This window comes from Balaenoptera physalus, assembly GCF_965194825.1.
Source record: "Balaenoptera physalus genome assembly, chromosome: 12".
Lineage (NCBI taxonomy): Eukaryota > Metazoa > Chordata > Mammalia > Artiodactyla > Balaenopteridae > Balaenoptera > Balaenoptera physalus.
Genome location: NC_138897.1, coordinates 3,368,802 through 3,385,339, shown reverse-complemented (window position 1 = coordinate 3,385,339; position 16,538 = coordinate 3,368,802). Strand labels below are relative to the sequence as shown.

At 40.0% G+C, this 16,538-nt stretch overlaps 1 long non-coding RNA gene across 1 annotated transcript in view; it reads right to left on the bottom strand.

The window, feature by feature from the left end:
• LOC309639750 overlaps positions 1-16,538 on the bottom strand; it is a 188,957-nt gene that overhangs the window by 103,888 nt on the left and 68,531 nt on the right. The window lies entirely within an intron of this gene.

Sequence of the window (16,538 nt, the reverse complement as noted above, 5' to 3'; positions counted from 1 at the left end):
TTAAAGCGAGTCCAAACAGCAAATCTAGAGGTACACCAGGAACCTGCCTCGCTACTGAATACAAGAAAACTTATGATTGTCCCATGTTTATAGCCTTTCTGAGCTGTTATTCTAATTATTTACGCAAGACCATTTGTGTCAATATGGGATGTGTTCGCATCTTCCATAAAAAGGTGTTTGGTACTTCCCTAAAGTACTGCATGTAGAATCACACCAAATCCCTTAATATCCTTGTTTTACAGTATCATGCAAAAACAAAAACAAAGAAAGAAAAGAAGACATTTATTGGCACTTCATAATTGGCTTTTATATTAATTAAACTGCTCATCAACTCTCTTTTTCTGGAAATGTGATTACAAGTTCTATCTCTACAACATCCTCTCCAACTATTTTATTCATCACAAAGGTTTGTGAAGTACCTACCATGTTCAAGAAATCTTGCCTGGTACAAGAACTGAATGAAGACTGTGTAAGACATCATTCCTGCCCTCATGAAACATTCTTTGGCTCCCTATGCTGGATGTATCTCTTTCACAGCATTTATCACATTCCTTTATGAGAGTTTATTTCCATTCCTGACTTTCCCATTTGATGGAAATGTGCAGATTTTGCTCTTTTATCTCTATCAAGTGGTCCTTTATCTCTAGTCTCATTCTTGCATTAGAAATCTTAGTTAAAAATCAAATGAAATAGAGTGACGTGAGTCAGAAAGAAAAACACAAATACTGTAGATTATCTCATATATATGGAATCTAGAAAAATGGTACTGATGAACCTAGTGGCAGGGCAGAAATAGAGACGCAGACATAGAGAATGGACTTGTGGACACGGGGGCAAAGGGGAGGGTGGGACAAACAGAGAAAATAGCATTGACATATATACACTAACATATGTAAAATAGTTAGCTAGTGGGAAGCTGCTGTATAGCACAGGGAGCTCAGCTCGGTGCTCTGTGATGACCTAGGTGGGTGGGAAGGAGATCCAACAGGGAGGGGATATATGTATACATATAGCTGATTCACTTTGTTGTATAGCAGAAGCTAACACAACATTGTAAAGCAATTATAATCTAATAAAGATGTAAAATAAATAAATAAAAAGTAAGACTCAAAAAAAAAATTAAATGCATGAGGGTTCTTCTTGGCTGGGCAGAAGGTAAGAGATCAAAAGGGCTGGTGCAAAGAGTCTGCTTGCCTGCAAGTGAAGAGTCTACGAGGGCACGAGTGTTTGTGGAACAGGAGAAGCAGAGACAGCACAATTTCTCTGACGCAGCCCCGTCCACCCAACCCCTCCGGCAGGAATCAGAGAGGGACCTCTGCAGGGTGTGTAGGGCAAACACACCTCTGGAGAGGAAGACGTGGTGCCCAAGACACACAACAATTAAGGGCCTGGTCTCAAAAGCTTAGTACCTCTGGTCTGGACTGGTGTGGGGTGAGGAGTGGGTGGGGGGTGTTGCGTGGGGAGGGGACCAGGCAGCAAAAAGCACAACTTCTCCTTCTTCAGAACCTCCTCCCACCCTCCACCACCACCTCTTACAATAAAGCTGAAGAGGCAGAGCTCCCCTAACAGACATGCAAGTCTAAAGAAGATGGATAGAGCCATGTTTTACGTTCTGTTTTAAAGGAATGGTGTAGATAGTGTGTAGGGATGGCTGGTCAGAGAATGAGAAGGTCCCGGACATGGGAAATATTTCTCAAGTGCTTACTTCACTCAGAGTTTCTGGGGAAAAGGACTGAATCCTATATCATCAGCAGTGAAATCTCATCAGGCCACTTGGGTCTCCACTGTGACAAACTGAAATCCAGACTCCTTACTTATATCTGGTAAAAATATAAATAAGTTTCAAAATCAATATACCTCCTTTCCCATTAAGACATTAAGACATCCTGGTACATTTGATTTTTTAAATAAGCAAATCACATATGTGATTATATCCCATGTTTCATGGGAAAGTCCTAGAAACTATGGATAAGTATGACCCAAATCTATAACAAAATTTAAATCTATTGATTTATTTATTCAATGAGTATTTATTAAGTGCTCATTATGTACAAGGCAGTCTGTTTACAACTAGGAAAACAGAAATGAATAAGAGCATATAATTGAATTTAAACCTCTCCTATTTTCTTATATTTTGAAGGAGAAGAGGAAGGTTATGGAAATGACAATGTATGGGAGATAATTCCAGCTATATTCTGCTTACATGAGATATACTTAAAATAGGATACTGCAAGTTTGAAAATAAAGGTATTATAAAAACATACCAGGAAAATAGCAAAGTCAGTATAGTTTTATTAATATTAGACAAGATAGATGATAACACACACACAAAAATCACTAGCTATTTCAATTTACTGGGTAGATAAAAAATATTTCTAAATTCATATGCCTGTAATAACATTGCTTTAAAATTTATAAGGCAAAGTTGTTTAACAGCACTACAAGAACAGATTTACAAATCTACCATCATAATGGCAGTTTTAATATATCTCTCTTAGTATACCATCAGGCAACAATTTCAGCACAGCAAAGTTAACAAGTCTAATCTAATGAATATATGTCAAATACCACAGCCATCATCAGAAGACTTGATATTATTTTCAGCGATGCATCAAACATTTAGAAAAATTAACTATGTATTAATTTATAAGGCTTGGAATACAAGGGAACTTTCTTAACCTTGACAAAGGGTTTATGAAAACCACTACTAAGCACCATTTAAGCCATAAAATGTATTAGAAGAATTTCCTTTAAATAAAGAATAAGACAGAGATGCCTGCTAATGCATCTTCTATTTAACATTATTTTGGAGATCCTAGCCTGCCCAATAAGTTCAGAAAGAGAAAGTAAACATACAAGGAAAGAAAACTTATTGTTCTTAGATTATATTATTTCCTCCATAGAATACTACTGAAATCTACAGATTAATTTTTTGAATTGACAGGATGATTTAATAAAACTGCTGGACAAAAAAAAAAACTTACAAAAATAACTTGCATTTCTACACATGAGCAAAGTTCCAGACATTAGAAAGAGATGTCACCACGATGTCAATAAGAATATAAGAATTCTAGAAACAAATCAAAAAAATGTATTCAAGATTTGATGGAGAAGATTATTAAAGGTAGGACAATTACCTAAATAAATAGACATACCACATTTATGAGCAGGAAAACTGAACACAGGCCATCCTCACTTTTAATGTTTCTCATACGCACACATTTTTTATGACTACAGTTTAGTTCAAAAGCACCCATCCACCAACCTCACAGTTCAAATGACTGTTTCCACCGTCTATTTTCTGAGAGTAACTGAATAGATACAAACTTTGCTACTAGGTCTTCCGTCCACACATCATGACATAAACAACAGATGCGCATCATGGTCAGTGACCAATCACATAGTTTCTTCCAAAGTCTGTTAGCGATTAGCCACTGCACATCTGTCACTCAGTTCACGCACAGAGAGCAGAGCTCGGGTTTGTCTACTTGGCTCCCAGTAATAAACCCACATGTCGTTTTACAAAAATGGATAATTGAAGGAGGAAATTGTCCAACAAAGATAAAAGTGCAGTATATTCATTTCCTGTTGCTGCTGCAACAAATTGCCACAAATTCTGTGGCTTAAAACTACACGAATTTATCCTCTTATGGTTCTGGAGGTCAGAGGTCTGCAATGAATCTTACAGGGCTGACATCAAGAAGGAAGCAGAGCTGGTTCCTTCAGGAAGCTGCAGGGGAGCATCTATTCCTGCCTCTTCCAGCTTCTAGAGGCTGCCTTGCTACCCCCTGGCTCACAGCCACATCGCTTCAACCTCTTCTGTCTTCACATCACCTTCTCTCTCTGATCTCCTGTCTCCTGTGATTCCATCAGGTCCACCTGGATAATGCAGAATAATCTCCCCCCCTCAGGATCCTTAACTTAATCTCATCTGCAGAAGCCCTTTTGCCATAGAAGGTAGTATTCATGAACTCGGGATTAGGACGTGGGTAGCCAGCCTGCCGTGCAGCAAAGAAACAAACGTGATAACGGGAAACTGGATGTGATTAGAAGACAGCTGACCATGGGAATGTTGACACTGCCACTTTCTGAGAGGTTTTAGATAGGCAGCCAGAGGAACTTAGTGGAGGTAAGATATCAACATAAATGAGGAATATGGTTGTGACACGGTCCCAGGAGAAGTGAAAGACCTCTCAGAAGTGTTCCACAACAATGAGAGTGTGTAGAGCAAAATGTTGGACACCTATCCAGACTTAGAAAGGAGGATGAAAATCCTTCAAGGCATGGATGAGATACTTCCTCCAAATCATAAGTTCTATGATGAGAAGTAAGCATACACAGTTCCAACTATTAACTTTTTTAGGAGAAAAACAAAACAAAACACGTTACTTCTCAATGTTTCTCGTGTTTCTAATTACCATATACTAAGTAAACATTAATTTTACAATTTTCTGACTTTCTATATTTACAATTGGCAATAAAAGAAGTTTTAATGTTTTGACAGAAAGTTTTAAAGGTCACAGAACCATCATGATTATCAAGATGGCTTTGCACGTTTCAGCTGACACCCACAACATTTTACATCCTCCAAAGCCCTGCAAAGTCAGGGCTGCCCAAAGTGTAAATGCCAACCTGGGGAGAGGCTGGCACCACTCATAATCAATCTTAGTTTAAGGTAAACAAGATGGCATGATTTTGGCAGACAGATAACTACAGGTCTCGAACAGACCACACAGGTATGGGAATTGATATTGCATATTTCCTAGGAAAGGAGAAATTACTCCAGATGGAAAAAGTAACTAGACTTGAAAGGCAAATCTAAAACTTTCAGAAAAAATGTATAAAAGAAATCATTATAACAAAGATAAGAAATGGTTTCTTCATAAAGCCCTAAGGGAAAATATTGATATACTGGACTTAATTAAAATTAAAAATTTCTGTTAATCAAAAATCACAATAAGGAGAGTGAAAAGACAAGCTACAAAATGAATCTATACGCAGCAGATGCAACTTAAAAAGTCTTATTACCCAGAATATATAAAGAACTTCTATAAAACAGAGAAAGAATATCCACTCAAAAGAAAATTGTACAAAAGGCCCTAACAGACAGTTCACAGAAAAAGAAAACTAAACAGACAATAAACATATGCAATCAAGAATATATGCCTTAATACCACATCATCAAGAGTGGCAAAAATTGTAAGTTCTAACAACAGTTGACAAGGAGCTAAAGCAATGAGAACCCTCATGTACTGCTGATGACAGTATAAATATATAAAAGAACTTTGGGGAAAATTTGACATTACTTTAAAATTTTATTATCTGCCTACTTCATGATCTAGCAATTACATTCGCGGCCACACACCCTAGAGAATGTCACCCAAAGGTACACCAGGGGACAAACAGAATAAACAGAGATCCCTGCTGGTATTCAGAAAGAGAGGCAGAACCAAGTGTCCACGCAGAGGGATGGACAAAATAGACACAGATGCATCCACCCAAAGGGCCAGTGATGGGAAAGGATGGAGTCATGGCTACAGGTGCCCTTTGGGATAAACAGGGAAACAAAGATGGAAAGGGCAAGTCAAAGAGAATACCTACGGGATTCCATTATATAAGATCCCCAAATAGGCAACACTAAAGTGTATGTTGCTTAAAAAACTCATACACATACACACACACACACACACACACACACACACACACACACACACAGTAAAACTCAAACAAAAAAAAAAACAAACATAAAATTTACTGTGGTGGCCCCTGGATGGACTGTAAGAGTGAAAGAATTCAGAAGAGGTGCACAGTGGGTTCAGAGGTGTTGGTGATGTTCTATTTCTTAAGTTTAGTGGTGGGCACATAGAGGTTCTTTTATGTAATAGATATATATGCATTTTTATATATAGCATAAATATATGCATATATATGGATAGACTATATATATACTTTTTTTAAATTTTTTTTCTTTTTCTCTTTGCCTACCTTTTTTTTTTAAATTTATTTATTCATATATTTTTTTGGCTGTGTTGGGTCTTCGTTTCTATGCGAGGGTTTTCTCCAGTTGCGGCAAGCGGGGGCCACTCTTCATCGCGGTGTGCGGGCCTCTCACCATCGTGGCCTCTCTTGTTGTGGAGCACAGGCTCCAGATGCGCAGGCTCAGTAGTTGTGGCTCACGGGTCTAGTTGCTCCGCGGCATGTGGGATCTTCCCAGACCAGGGCTCGAACCCGTGTCCCCTGAATTGGCAGGCAGATTCTCAACCACTGCGCCACCAGGGAAGCCCCTATATACTTTTATATATGAACTTTTTCAAACCAAAAAGAAAAGTTTTAAAATTTTGACTGCTTAATAAATCATTCTGCTTAGAAAGCTCCCTAAATATAATAATAATAATTAATAATAAGCACAGGGTTTTGTGGAGACTAAAACACCGTGTCATTGCAAAGGTTCTTTTCATTTTTTCTAGACTGTCCTAAAGGCCTTTGTAGATTGTTCTGTCATTAGCTAACAGCCAGTAGTTACAGATCTCTTTCATTAGAGAAAAGACAGTTCTAGAGAGACAGTTCCTACAAAAAAATTCTGGGTTGTTGTTTTTGTGTTTGTTTGTTTGTTTGTTTTTGAAGCATAATTATATTAAAAACGATCTTGCTCAGTTCATCGTCATTTGTGGTAAATCTCACCCATTCAAATTATAAAGTCCTAAGGAGCGAACTTGAAGATGCTCCCAAGCCAGATCTGGGACAACTGAGTGACGGGACAAACGACGGCAACGGATTACAACCCACAGGATAAAATGAAGATCCAAGCATTCACAGTGACCTAAATAAGTGAGTAACTAAATAAATGGAGGAGAAGGAACAGACCTCCCTTAGAGCAAAATTCCAATTAATTAACAAGAGAGGAACAAGGCGAGTAGAAAATCACCACTAGGCAAACACCACGCGGCAGGCACTCTGGATGCTACAATTACGGGGTGAGAGTATAATGAGAAATAGGGTAGTGGCCTAGTCCCAGAATACCTCCTCATGAGCTATGTATTAATACTAACTTTACAGTGGAGACACCTGGCAAAGATCAGAATTCATGTCATCGGGGTAAGAGGAATCAACTCTCGTGCTCTGGATACCCCAAGAAGGATGCAGCACCTCCCTGACGTCCTCCCCAGAAGAATCTCAGTCTCGTCTTGAGAAACATCTGGCAAACCCAAATGGGGGACATTCTACCAAAAAAAAACAACTGGCCAGTGCCGTGCAAGTGTCAAAGAGTGAGCCAAAGCGGCACTGAGTGTCACTCATGGGGCACAGCAGACAGGGAGATGTGAGGACCAAATAAAAAGGATTAGATCCCGGACCAGAAAAAGGAAATTGATGGGAAAATGCAAAATTCCCATAAGGTCTGAAGATAGTATTTCATCAGTGTTAAATCACTGGCTTGAATAATTGTACATTTTCCCCATATAAGATGTTTACATGAAGCAAGCCTGGGTGGAGAATATACCAGAACTCAGTATGTTTATAAATTTCATGTAATTCTAAAATTATTTTAAAATAAAAAAAAAACAACCTCTTAACGTGATACAAAAGATTCCGGAAAAGGCAAAACTACAGTAACAGAAAGAGAGGCTGGATCACGCCTGGCCCTTTAAGCCTTGGGAAGAACTCTGGACTTTACCCTGACGATAAACAGGAAGCACAAGAAACTTACAGGGCTCAGAGGACCACGGACACGCTCAGAGGTCCATTTTGTAAAACGCATTCTAACTCCAGGGTAGAAATTGGATGGGGGAGTAGGGCCAAGGGAAGGCAGGGAGAGAAGTCCCTTGGAATCCAGGCAGGAAAGGAGGGAGGTGTGATCTCAAGGTCCTCGGGGGTGGAGGGGAAGAGCGGACAGGAGTGACCCTCAGAGGGTAGCAATGCAGGACCAGGTGACCCATTGGACTCGGGCAGAAGATGGGGCAGGAGAAAGGCAGCCGAGTCCAAGAAGACACCGAGTTTCTTACTTGAGCTCCTGGGTAAATGTTATGCAGGAAACCTAAGAGGAGGAGCAAAGATCAGAGAGAAAATTTCAGAACAGAATTTGGGCACAATGGGCGTCCACAGAGACAATGACTTTGCCTGTCGTGCTTTTGCTGATGTCAAAGAAACACACTCCATACTTTGCATAGGAAGTCCAGGTCATTGAGAATTAAGTTGGCAACAACTGGGTAGAACACTGAGCTGAGCCGGGCCACCAGGAACATCCATCCCTCTGCCATCTCAGGAGATGGTTCTTGCCTGCGACGTTGCCCTCCCAGGTGGGAGCCAACCTGGAGCAGCTCTGCCTTTGGATCCTTTCCCTTCTGGAACAGAGGGTTGTGCTCTCCATAATTTAGAAGGCTCTGATGTTGCATGTTTGGCTGTTTTTGTAACCCAACAGATGCAGCTATCTCAAACATCCACATTCCCCAGAGTATGTTAATCCACTTAGAAAATGTATAATTGATTTTTTGGTGAAATATGCAACAGACCCTGCCTGGTTTCAAACCAAGTGTTGTGCATTCATGATCACACAGGTTGGACCTTAACTAGCCTGATTCTTTCAGTCCAAGTCTCACACTTAGACCACTTAAAGGTGAGTTTGAAGTTCTGTTTTGATCGGCCACTTGGAATGACCATGTCTTGACCATGGAACCACCAGCTGTCCCAGGAGGTCAGGTGAGATGAGACCACATAAAATCATGGCTGGTCCTTTGAGTGAAACTCCCACACATTTCCTGGAGCTACTAAGTAGGTCTGTATGCATAGATCTGTTCAAGGCTTTGTGAAAAAAGTATTTTTTGCTGAGTGAAATGATTTGACTTCCACGTGGAAATTTTACTCAAAACACAGATGCTGAGTCTGGAATCCATTGGAGTGAACACTGTGGATGAAGCCCCTTGAAGATGGCATCGGCCTCCTCCTTTATGTCAAACCATTTCTCTGCTACCTTTTAAAACTTAGCGACTACAGTGGGCACCATCTCCTAGCTCTCAACTCTACTGCCTCTACCATGGTAACCGGACACTGCATGGCATAATCTTATACGTATACTATTGTTCCTAAGAGCCCCCATGTTTGTGAGACTGTCTCCCCGATAGGACTGAAAATCGTGGAATGTAAACCAAGCTAAAGGATAGTGGCTCCCAGTAAAAGAACTTTTACGATTAAAACGCACACGCCCTTCTGAACGTCCTGCACTATAAAGCGTGTGGAATCTCTGAATTAATCCGCATGACCTAATTCACAGGGGTGGAGTGGGTGAGGGGTGATAAACTCAGCCCCACTGGACAAACTCTCCTGCAGCACGGTCAACACTTAAGACCACAGGTCGGAGAGTCAGTGACCTCAGCCACTCAGACTGGCTTGTCATTTTTACTTCTCTACCCAAGTCGTTTCGTTTTCCTCCACCTACGTTTCCTCATCTCTAGAGTGGAGATGATCAGGCCTGTGTCACAACATCAAGTGAAATATTTATGTGTGCATGCATGTGCTCATACATGTGTGTACATGTGTTTGCAGGTGTGTGTGTGTGCACGTGCATGTGTGTGTGCATGTATGTGTGCACAGTTGTGTGTGTGTTAGGGGTGGCTGCTGTTGCTTTCTGTTGTTACCTACTCTGCTCCTTTGAACTTCATGCAGATGCCAAAGCAATCTGAAAATTCATGTTTGGGACAAAGCCTCTGGATAAATGCTTTTATTTAATATATTCTTGACTGTTTCTCAGAGCCTAGCACAATGTTTGACAGACAAGAGTCCCTCGATGAATGTGTTTGAAAGGATGTCTTTACACGTATAGAAAACACACACAGTTCCATCATTCCAGAGATTCGATAAATAAAAGATGTTATTCAAGAAAGTGGCAGAATGAATTGCATGGAACAATTAAATTCCCCATCAACAGACCTGGAAATGCTACTGACACACTCTTTCACACCCTTGTTGACATATATGGATTTCCATAGCATTTTGTATTTCAAAATTATGACACCTGGGGGGACCTTTAAGATGGCAGAGGAGTAAGATGTGGAGATCACTTTCCTCCCCACAAATACATCAGAAATACATCTACGTATGGAACAACTCCTACAGAACACCTACTGAATGTTGGCAGAAGACCTCGGACTTCCCAAAGGCAAGAAACTCCCCACGTACCTGGGTAGGGCAAAAGAAAAAGGGAAAAACAGAGACAAAAGAATAGGGACAGGACCTGCACCAGTGGGAGGGAGCTGTGAAGGAGGAAAAGTTTCCACATACTAGGAAGCCCATTCACTGGCAGAGATGGGGGAGTGGCAGGGGGGGAAGTTTCAGAGCCATGGAGGAGAGCGAAGCAACAGGGGTGCAGAGGGCAAAGCGGAGAGATTCCCGCAAGGGGATCCGTGCCGACCAGAACCCACCAGGCTGAGAGGCTTGTCTGCTCACGTGCCAGGGTGGGCGGGGGCTGGGAGCTGAGTCTCAGGCATCAGAGGTCAGACCCCAGGGAGAGGACTGGGGTTGGCTGCGTGAACACAGCCTGAAGGGGGCTAGTGCACTACAGCTAGCCAGGGGGAGTACGGGAAAATGTCTGGACCTGCCAAAGAGGCAAAAGACCATTGTTTCCTGGTGCACAAGGAGAGGGGATTCAGAGCACCACCTAAACGAGCTCCAGAGATGGACGCAAGCCACAAAAATCAGCGCGGACACCAGAGATGGGCATGAGATGCTAAGGCTGCTGCTGCAGCCACCAAGAAGCCTGTGTGCAAGCACAGGTCACTCTCCACACCTCCCCTCCCAGGAGCCTGTGCAGCCCGCCACTGCCAGGGTCCCGTGATCCAGGGACAACTTCCCCGGGAGAACACACGGCCCACCTCAGGCTGGTGCAATGTCACACCGGCCTCTGCCGCCGCAGGCTCGCCCCGCATTCCGTACCCCTCCCTCCCCCCGGCCTGAGTGAGCCAGAGCCACCTAATCAACCGCTACTTTAACCCCGTCCTGTCTGGGGGAAGAACAGACGCCCTCAGGCGACCTATATGCAGAGGTGGGGCCAATCCAAAGCTGAACCCCAGGAGCTGTGCGAACAAAGAAGAGAAAGGGAAATCTCTCCCAGAGCCTCAGGGGCAGCAGATTAAATCTCCACAATCAATCTGATGTATCCTGCATTTGTGGAATACCTGAATAGACAACAAATCATCCCAAAATTGAGGCAGTGGACTTTGGGAGCAACTGTAGATTTGGGGTTCGCTTTCTGAATCTCATTTGTTTCTGGTTTCACGTTTATCTTAGTTTAGTATTTAGAGCTTATTATCATTGGTAGATTTATTGATTGTTGCTCTCTTCCTATTTTTTTTAATATATATATATTTTTTCCTTTATTGAGTGTGTATGTGTATGCTTCTTTGTATGATTTTGTCTGTATAGCTTTGCTTTTACCATTTGTCCTGGTTTCTGTCTGTCCTTTTTTTTTTTTTTTGTAGTTTTTAGAGCTTGTTATCATTGGTGGATATGTTTTTTGGTTTGGTTCCTCTCTTCTTTCTTTCTTTCTTTTTTTTATTGCTTTTTTATTTTTAATAGAATTTTCTTATTTTTTATTTTCATAACTTTATTTATTTTATTTTATTTTTCTTTCTTTCTTTTTCTCCCTTTTCTTCTGAGCCATGTGGCTGACAGGGTCTTGCTGCTCCAGCCGGGTGCCAGAACTGAGCCTCTTAGGTGGGAGAGCAGAGTTCAGGACATTGGTCCACCAGAGACCTCCCGGCCCCACGTAATATCAAACGGCGAAAATCTCCCAGAGATCTCCATCTCAATGCTAAGACCCAGCTCCACTCAACAACCAGCAAGCTACAGTGCTGGACACCCTATGCCAAACAACTAGCAAGACAGGAACACAACCCCACCCATTAGCAGAGAGGCTGCCTAAAATCATAATAAGGTCACAGATACCCCAAAACACACCACCAGACTCAGTCCTGCCACCTGAAAGACAAGATCCAGCCTCATCCATCAGAACACAGGCACCAGTCCCCTCCACCAGGAAGCCTACACAACCCACTGAACCAACCTTACCAACTGAGGGCAGGCACCGAAAACAACGGGAACTACGAACCTGCAGCCTGTGAAAAGAAGACCCCACACAGTAAGTTAAGCAAAATGGGAAGACAGACAACTACACAGCAGATGAAGGAGCAAGGTAAAAACCCACCAGACCAAACAAATGACAAGGAAATAGGCAGTCCACCTGAAAAAGAATTCAGAGTAATGAGAGTAAAGATGATCCAAAATCTTGGAAATAGAATGGAGAAAATACAAGAAACGTTTAACAAAGACCTAAAAGAACTAAAGAGCAAACAAACAATGATGAACAACACAATAAATGAAATTAAAAATTCTCTAGAAGGAATCAATAGCAGAATAACTGAAGCAGAAGAACAGATAAATGACCTGGAAGATAAAATAGTGGAAATAACTACCACAGAGCTGAATAAAGAAAAAAGAATGAAAAGAATTGAGGACAGTCTCAGAGACCTCTAGGAAAACATTAAATGCACCAACATTCGAATTATAGGGGTCCCAGAAGAAGAAGAGAAAAAGAAAGAGACTGAGAAAATATTTGAAGAGATTATAGTTGAAAATTTCCCTAATATGGGAAAGGAAATAGTCAGTCAAATCCAGGAAGCGCAGAGAGTCCCATACAGGATGAATCCAAGGAGAAACACACCAAGACACATATTAATCAAACTATCAAAAATTAAATACAAAGAAAAAATATTAAAAGCAGCAAGGGCAAAGCAATAAATAACATACAAGGGAAAACCCATAAGGTTAACAGCTGATCTTTCAGCAGAAACTCTGCAAGCCAGAAGGGAGTGGCAGGACATATTTAAAGTGATGAAAGGGAAAAACCTGCAACCAAGATTACTCTACCCAGCAAAGATCTCATTCGGATTCGACAGAGAAATTAAAACCTTTACAGACAAGCAAAAGCTAAGAGAATTCAGCACCACCAAACCAGCTTTACAACAAATGCTAAAGGAACTTCTCTAGGTAGGAAACACAAGAGAAAGAAAACACCTACAATAACAAACCCAAAACAGTAAAGAAAATGGTAATAGGAGCATACATATTGATAAATACCTTAAATGTAAATGGATTAAATGCTCCAACCAAAAGACATAGACTGGCTGAATGGATACAAAAACAAGACCCATATATATGTTGTCTACAAGAGACCCACTTCAGATCTAGGGACATACAGACTGAAATTGAGGGGATGAAAAAAGATATTCCATGCAAATGGAAATCAAAAGAAAGCTCGAGTAGCAATTCTCATATCAGACAAAACAGACTTTAAAATAAAGACTGTTACAAGAGACAAAGAAGGACACTACATAATGATCAAGGGATCAATCCTAGAAGAAGATATAACAATTATAAATATTTATGCACCCAACCAAGGAGCACCTCAATACATAAGGCAAATGCTAACAGCCATAAAAGGGGAAATCGACAGTAACACAATCATAGTAGGGGACTTTAACACCCCACTTTCACCAATGGACAGATCATCCAAAATGAAAATAAATAAGGAAACACAAGCTTTAAATGATACATTAAACAAGATGGACTTAATTGATATTTATAGGACATTCCATCCAAAAACAACAGAATACACTTTCTTCTCAAGTGCTCATGGAACATTCTCCAGGATAGATCATATCTTGGGTCACAAATCAATCCTTGGTAAATTTAAGAAAATTGAAATCGTATCAAGTATATTTTCAAACCACAATGCTATGAGACTAGATATCAATTACAGGAAAAAATCTGTAAAAAATAAAAACACACAGAGGCTAAACAATACACTACTAAATAACCAAGAGATCACTGAAGAAATCAAAGAAGAAATCAAAAACTACCTAGAAACAAATGACAATGAAAACACGACGACCCAAAACATATGGGATGCAACAAAAGCAGTTCTAAGAGGGAAGTTTATAGCGATACAATCCTACCTCAAGAAACATCTCAAATAAACAAACTAACCTTACATCTAAAGAAATTAGAGAAAGGAGAAAAAAAAAACCACAAAGTTAGTTGAAGGAAAGAAATAATAAAGATCATATCAGAGATAAATGAAAAAGAAATGAAGGAAACTATAGCAAAGATCAATAAAACTAAAAGCTGGTTCTTTGAGAAGATAAAAAAAAATTGATAAACCATTAGCCAGACTCATCAAGAAAAAAAGGAGAAGACTCAAATCAACAGAATTAGAAATGTAAAAGGAGAAGTAGCAACTGACACTGAAGAAATACAAAGGATCATGAGAGATTACTAAAAGCAACTCTATGCCAATAAAATGGACAACCTGGAAGATATGGACAAATTCTTAGAAAAGCACAACCTTCCGAGACTGAACCAGGAAGAAATAGAAAATATAAACAGACCAATCACAAGCACTGAAATTGAAACTGTGATTAAAAATCTTCCAACAAACAAAAGCCCAGGACTAGATGGCTTCACAGGTGAATTCTATCAAACATTTAGAGAAGAGCTAACACCTACCCTTCTCAAACTCTTCCAAAATATAGCAGAGGGAGGAACACTCCCCAACTCATTCTACGAGGCCAGCATCACCCTGATACCAAAACCAGACAAGGATGTCACAAAAAAAGGAAACTACAGGCCAAAATCATTGATGAACATAGATGAAAAAATCCTCAACAAAATACTAGCAAACAGAATCCAACAGCACATTAAAAGGATCATACACCTTGATCAAGTGGGATTGATCCCAGGAATGCAAGGATTCTTCAATATACGCAAATCAATCAATGTGATACATCATATTAACAAATTGAAGGAGAAAAACCATATGATAATCTCAATAGATGCAGAAAAAGTTTAGACAAAATTCAACACCCATTTATAATAAAAACACTCTAGAAAGTAGGCATAGAGGGAACTTACCTCAACATAATAAAGGCCATATATAACAAACCCAGAGCCAATATCGTTCTCAATGGTGAAAAACTGAAACCATTTCCACTAAGATCTGGAAGAAGACAAGGTTCTCCACTCTCACCACTATTATTCAACATAGTTTTGGAAATTTTCGCCACAGCAATCAGAGAAGAAAAAGAAATAAAAGGAATCCAAACTGGAAAAGAAGAAGTAAAGCTGTCACTGTTTGCAGATGACATGATACTATACATAGAGAATCCTAAAGATGCTACCAGAAAACGACTAGATCTAATCAATGAATTTGGTAAAGTAGCAGGATACAAAATTAATGCATGGAAATCTCTTGCATTCCTATACACTAATGATGAAAAAGTTGAAAGAGAAATTAAGGAAACATTCCCATTTACCCCTGCAACAACAAGAATAAAATACCTAGGAATAAACCTACCTAGGGAGACAAAAGACCTGTATGCAGAAAACTATAAGACACTGATAAAAGAAATTAAAGATGACACAAACAGATGGAGAGACATACCATGTTCTTGGATTGGAAGAATCAACATTGTGAAAATGACTATATTACCCAATGCAACCTACAGAATCAATGCAATCCCTATCAAACTACCAATGGCATTTTTCACAGAACTAGAACAAAATATTTCACAATTTGTATGGAAACACAAAAGACCCTGAATAGCCAAAGCAGTCATGAGAAAGAAAAACAGAGCTGGAAGAATCAGGCTCCCAGACTTCAGACTATACTACAAAGCTACAGTAATCAAGACAGTATGGTACTGGCACAAAAACAGAACTATAGATCAGTGGAACAGGATAGAAAGCCCAGAGATAAACCCATGCACATATGGTCACCTTACTTTGACAGAGGAGGCAAGAATATGCAATGGAGAAAAGACAGCCTCTTCAGTAAGTTGTGCTGGGAAAACTGGAGAGCTTCATGTAAAAGAATGAAATTAGAACACTCCCTAAACACCATACACAAAAATAAACTCAAAATGGATTAAAGACCTAAATGTAAGGCCAGACACTATAAAACTCTTAGAGGAAAACATAGGCAGAACACTCTATGACATAAATCACAGCAAGATCTTTTTTGACCCACCTCCTAGAGAAATGGAAATAAAAACAAAAATAAACAAATGGGACCTAATGAATCTTAAAAGCTTTTGCACAGCAAAGGAAACCATAAACAAGACAAAAAGAAAACCCTCAGAATAGGAGAAAATATTTGCAAATGAATCAATGGACAAAGGATTAATCTCCAAAATACACAAGCGGCTTGTGCAGCTCAATATCAAAAAAAAAAGAACCCAATCCAAAAATGGGCAGTAGACCTAAATAGACATTTCTCCACAGAAGATATACAGATTGCCAACAAACACATGAAAGTATGCTCAACATCACTAATCATTAGAGAAATGCAAATCAAAATTACAATGAGGTATCACACAAGTCAGAATGGCCATCATCAAAAAATCTACAAACAATAAATGCTGGAGAGTGTGTGGAGAAAAGGGAACCCTCTTGGACTGTTGGTGGGAATGTAAATTGATACAGCCTCTATGGAG